This window comes from Amphiura filiformis, chromosome 2 (assembly GCF_039555335.1).
Source record: "Amphiura filiformis chromosome 2, Afil_fr2py, whole genome shotgun sequence".
In the NCBI taxonomy this organism is placed as follows: domain Eukaryota; kingdom Metazoa; phylum Echinodermata; class Ophiuroidea; order Amphilepidida; family Amphiuridae; genus Amphiura; species Amphiura filiformis.
In genome coordinates this window covers 31,793,852-31,799,923 of record NC_092629.1, presented here as the reverse complement: position 1 = coordinate 31,799,923, position 6,072 = coordinate 31,793,852, and the positions used below count along the sequence as shown (strand labels likewise).

Genomic DNA, 6,072 nt, shown 5'->3' with positions numbered 1-6,072 from the left:
TCTGGATTTGCGCCCTCTGAATGAAAAAAAAATACTATTGTGAATCTCGTCTCATGAGGGCATAATATCAGTATATATATTGTATGTATGTATGTATGTATGTATAGCTTATAATCTGGATTTGCGCCCTCTGAATGAAAAAAAAAAACCATTGTGAATCTCGTCTCATGGTTTGTTGCATCGTAAAGAGGGCATAATATCAGAATTTCTATAATTGAAGTCATATAATTTGGACTTTTAAGCGTTATTGTGGGTATTTTAATTACCCGAGACAGAGCCGAGACTCTAAATTATGGAGTCTAAATTTGAATACGATTACTGCAATATAAAATGGATTTTTTTAATTATTCAAAAATATTGGCTATTAGATGATATTTTTCTTTGAAGAAAGAAAGACTAAAGAAAGAAAGAAAGAAAGAACGACTTATCTAAAACAAACGTTGTGGAGCCCATTTCTACTGCTAAATTGTTTTCCATTTCAAGTATACTTCTGCATTCAGAAAAGGATACAATGATACATTTCCTTCGTGATTTCTTTAAAATTTAATAAAAAATTATCAATTACACCGACTCTAAAGTGAATACATAATAGGCTATAAACCAAATACAATTGAAATCAAACACTCAGTAAGGCACGCAGGAAAATAAGACGAAAAATACAAGTTCTTCACTCCAACCAAATTCTATTTATTTTTTTTACGTAGTAATCTTACAGACAATAATTTTGATCTCAAACAAAGTGTAAAGTGTGCCGGTGATACTTAAGTGCTTACTTCACGGGCGTAGCCAGCTTTCTGGGGGGGGGCAAAATAAAATTGAGGGGGGGAGCACAGGCGAAAAACAATTGCAGTTGCGCCATACATAACCGGTTTTAAGGGCAGATTAAAATTGATTAGAATTACATTAACAGCCATCAGACTGAACAAAAGAGAAACCAAAACTTATAATTTGAAATGAGGGATTGCCCTTCTGTCATTAAGTAAATAACCTAACCATCTCCATTTTTACTGAATCCTTAATACAAATCTACGTACCGTATCGTCAGCAGAATGTGCTGTCGAAAGTGACAGTTTTGGCAAAATTGAGATTTTGATGAATTTTGAAAGAGCAAATGAAAGCACACATGTTTTATACGCTGTGAATTTGATTAATTATGTTTTATTAAATGAAATATGACATCACAAGTGCAGTTTAAGCAGATAAGTTTTGCTGTTGCCCTGCAAGACTAACGCAAGGTAAATGACACTTAACAATAGTCTAGCATTCTGTACTCGTTTTGAGTTGTAAGTGCAGTGGAAAAGAAATTAGTTTAATTACTAATAAAATTTGCAAAACATTTTGAAGAGAAATAATAAGTCAAACTCAATCCTCTTCGGTCAGTTTTTTTACATGCATGAAACTAAAAAGAAGCCCCAAAACGCAAAATCTGGGTCGACTGGGGCGCAAAGAATAGCGTTTGTGTTCGTCGCCCAAAGGAGCGGTGTTTTTTTTTCACTTTCACCATAGGCTATAATTATTTATTATAGGTACCCTTCACCACAATAATCTTAATACATTACCAAGTGTACTCTCTACTAAATACATTGACCTTATTTCTTTATTAACCCCTTCGTACATATTGTGTACAATTGTACACATGGACTTCTATTGCTCCCTGTATACATGGGAAAGCCTATTGCTGCAAACAAACACCATGTGCACAATTGTGTATTCTGTTCATATGCTATCCTCCAGTGCAGAGCGCCCTCACCTAACTGAATGTCACTTTTCGTAATCTAAGAGGGCATCACCCACTACAGCACGTTGCCAGAAGACAGGTACTTTCCCTTTTTAATTTTATATGAGTATCATTGTGGACAAGCTAAATTCTAGTCAGGGGGTTAGTGTAAGACTTGTAGAAAACATGGAACACTATTTTTGATCAAATGCTTCAAGCATATGTGGTGTAGATTTTTTTTTTAAATAATTTTTTTAATTTGATCCATCCCTGATAGGGTGGTTTAATTGATTCTGATACAAAAACCAGAAAATGTGGTGTAACGGTTACCATTACTATAAATTTGTACTCCCGTAGTGCACCTCAGCCACACTCTGTCTCCCAAAGCAAGCTCAAGCACAGCTGTATTGCTGCATATGTCACGACCGCCTTCATCTCTGTACACACTGTTAATGACTTCTTCATTCTTCATCAGCTGAACTGTAGGATTCGACGGATCCCCTTTCACAGTAGTCATAATATTGTATGTAAACTGGTAGATGCCTGACACCGTAGCGGTAAATCTCCCAATCCTGCGTCGAAGCCATCTCCAACATTGGTATCAACTATTTGAAAAGGCAGAGCGTCTCCAGGTGAAGGGTTGAAGTTGGTATTTCTTGCCGCTGAAAATGCTGAAAATGCAGGAGGTCCGACTTTTGACATGATTAAAGTGCTGTGTGTAATTTCTCACTATAGAACTTTTCTTCAAATGCTGATGCTTCTGTATTTTAATAAATCAAAGAATAATGCAAACTTTACTTCAAAAGAATAGGGGCGGACGTGGCTGTTTGTAACATGTTTTTATTTACTTGTTTACACGACTCCATAAGATATTGAATAATGGGAGGGCATCAATATGAGGCATTCTCCGAGGCACGATGATGAGGGGGTGGGTGCGTGAGGTGTGTCTCATTTTGAATTTTTTTGTAAGCTTTTGAAATGCATAGCCTTCATTTGACATAAATTGTACCTTAAGGTTATTAATTATTTTAAACTGTTGTGATTTGGTAGTTCACAGCATCTTACGAATGGTAGTGAGCTTTGGCAAAAACTGCATTGCTCAATTCATAGCGAGCGTGTAGAAGAATTAAAATATTACAGATATACTTTTATAGGTGCTGCGGTTCTTGAGTTACGTTATAAAGAGGTCTGAAACAACAACACTTTTGTAAACGTATACATACCCAGCAAACACAAAAACGTTTTAAAAACGTTTTAAATAAGTTATATTTTGGCTTTTGGTTTTGGTAAAAACGTTTTAATAACATTAAAATGTCGGGTTATATAAAGGTCATGATAACGTTTTAAAACGTTTTGTATGAAAACACACTACAATAATATTTTTAAATGTTTTCAAAAAATGTTATTGTAAACTATTTTTGCAAACATTTTTGCCAAATATTGTGTCAATACTTCAATAACATTATGTTAAAATATTTGAACCCAGCAAACACAGAAATGTTCTTAAAATGTTTTTTTCAAAACCTTTTAATAACATTTAAATGTCGGGTTATATAAAGGTCATGAAAACGTTTTTAAAACGTTATTGAAAATATTTTGGGCAAACATTTTTCGCAAAATATTTTTTCAACCCCAAAATAACATTTTGTTTAGAATGTTTTGTATCAAGTTTTCAAGAATGTTTTTGGAATGTTATTAAAACGCTTTTATACCCTTGATATAACCCGACATTTAAACGTTTTCTGTAAAACATTTTTGTTTGCTGAGCAGTAGATTATCAAGAAATGTTTTTTAAGGTTATGAAAACGTTTTATACTCTTAATATATCCTTTATATAACCCGACATTTAAACGTTTTCTGACAACCTTTTATAACCTTTTGCGAATGATGTCGAAAACGTTTTGTGTTTGCTGGGTAACTCATTAAGTATACGATTTGTAGAATGAACTTTTGCAAAGCATCAAGGTGTTAATTTTCAATAATATATTAATTGATCTAGATAATGAAAATCGATTTTTAGGTTGCTTCGACCAACAACACCTCGTCTACCCTTAAATCATGAATTATACCTGGAAATTATCGAAATTATGAATTTTACCTTACAATAAGTGTGAATATTAATTTAAAATTTTGAATTTTATCATTATACTTGTAATTTTTTACACTAAAACAATTATGAATGTTACCTTAAATTATTGGAGACCATAGGGTACTTGGGCTCACCACCATAATTAGAGGGTGTACCACCCCATCCCCCATCCCCCCGCCCCCAGTCGCATCCCCGGTTCCGAAACCACTGGTTTATATTTAGATCTGACTAGAAAATGTTCTATGGAAGAATAAAATCATTTAGTGTTGTTACATGAAAATGCTGATGCTTCTGTATTTGCAGCACGTATTATAGGGAGCCCAGGATAGGAAGGAAGGAAGGAAGGTTATGATCTGTTGGAGTATAGACCTACCAGGAGAGACTGATTATTGGACACCTAAAATTTTGACAAGTTGAAGGTTACAACCTACCATGCATGCCTTGTAAAGATTCAGTCTACTTTGAATTATTGAATTATGAAACTTGTGCTCACAAAACAAATATAGGCCTAATTACTCTACTCCTGATACCAGAAAAGTACAATACTAATTATTTTAGATTAAAAAAAACCATTATCTTATTTTCCCAAATGCAACATAGCTAAATCAAAATCTTTTAGTTGCACACTTGCAATAAAAGTGAAATTTTAATAGTTTTGCGAAAAATAGGCCAAAACATACAATTTTGCATGTTTTCTTACAATTATTGTAGTCACAAAATTGTAAGACTTGGCCCAAGTCTAAAGCTTAAAATCTTTCAGTGTAGGCTTAGAGTTAGCGCAATTTGTGTTATTTTGATAACTGTTTATTTGGTTATGAAATAGATTAGAAAATGTATTTTCCAAAACATAATGTATAACTTGAAATTAGTCTTTGTACAATTCTTTGGGCTTGATTGTCACAGCATACAAAAATACCCTAAAACACATGTTTTGGCCCTTGCTTTCAAAACATTGACCATATTAAACTTTGACTTTCATTGCCACTTAGATCCAGAGTTAGATCTCTGAGTTAGATCAAGCTAAAGGAAAGGATAAGCATTTAGCTATGTATCATTTGGCAAAACAGGATAATACTGTTTTAATCCAAAAAACAAATAATAGGCTTAGTGCGATATTTTTTTGAAATAGGGTGTAGGTGTGTTTTTAATTTATACTTTTGGCTTTCCCTTTTAAATGGAATGTTTGTTTCATTTATACGTCCTTACTTTTAGATTAAAAGCAAGTTACGTGTAAAGTAATCTGTCTTATTTGTCTACTGAAATTAAAATGACGAATACGCAGAGGCACAAAGCATTGTAAAAAGCATGGTCATATACCTTCGGGCAAGTTGTCGGGCAAGTTGTAACAGCATGTTACAACCTGTGGCCCAATGAGATTAGGGTCAGAAACCCAAATCCCTAAACCTTGATTTCATTGCATGATAATCTTGACTAAACCCCACGACTAAAACTAAGACTACCACCAAGTATAAATTATTATTAAAAAATAAGCTAAAAGAATTCTAACAAAGAGGAAACTTACTGCAACTGATAGGTTGTGTCACGGCACCGTCCAGCTCCAAGTGGTGTCCCGGTGGTAGTTCCAAACAGGCCTATATAGCTATAAGTTCAATTCCGCCGGCTAGGTGAGCTGCAAACACGAATTCCAATTATTAGCTCAAACTGACTAATTCGTATCGACTATATGAGAGTATAAAAGCCGTGGATGAAGCGAATCGAAGTCCGAATCTCTACTCTCTGGTGATACTGATATTCAACTGTGTTGGAACCAGTCAGGGCATCCCGTAGGGGGTGTCTCTTGAGCGAGCAGTTCTGATTGGTTAATTTGTTGTTATAGCCTAACCGTACCGGTCTCATATGACCAACTTCTCTTATGAAGAAATGGTTTCATTAATATGTTAAATATCACTACGTCATACATCACGTACATATTTAGAAGAGGAACAGTGAATGTTTCGTGACCAGATCAGTGTAACAAAGGTTTAAATGAAGTCTCCGGCAATCACAACATTATGCCTAAAAATAATTATCAAGTAGGCCTACGGATCACATGGTTTCCCGCTCCGAAATTCTCTAGGGCAATGACGTCGTGGTTATTTGTGCTCAATTTTCGTCAGCCTTACTGCACCAGACAATTTCGATGCCAGGAAATGTTAAATATCGCGTGTTGAAAGACGGTTGTTTTTAATCGTTTTTATGGTGAATATGAGTTTCTTTTAAATAAAACCACGTGATCTGTGCTTGATAATTATTTTTCTAACATATA

At 34.4% G+C, this 6,072-nt stretch overlaps 1 long non-coding RNA gene across 1 annotated transcript; it reads right to left on the bottom strand.

Annotated features, from left to right (window-relative positions):
• Positions 1–819: 819 nt before the first annotated feature.
• LOC140146090 (uncharacterized) lies at positions 820–5,818 on the bottom strand. Its single transcript, XR_011858185.1, has 2 exons — positions 5,329–5,818; positions 820–2,477 (listed from the first exon to the last, which is right to left on the bottom strand). It is a non-coding gene; the product is annotated as an uncharacterized lncRNA (long non-coding RNA).
• Positions 5,819–6,072: the final 254 nt, after the last annotated feature.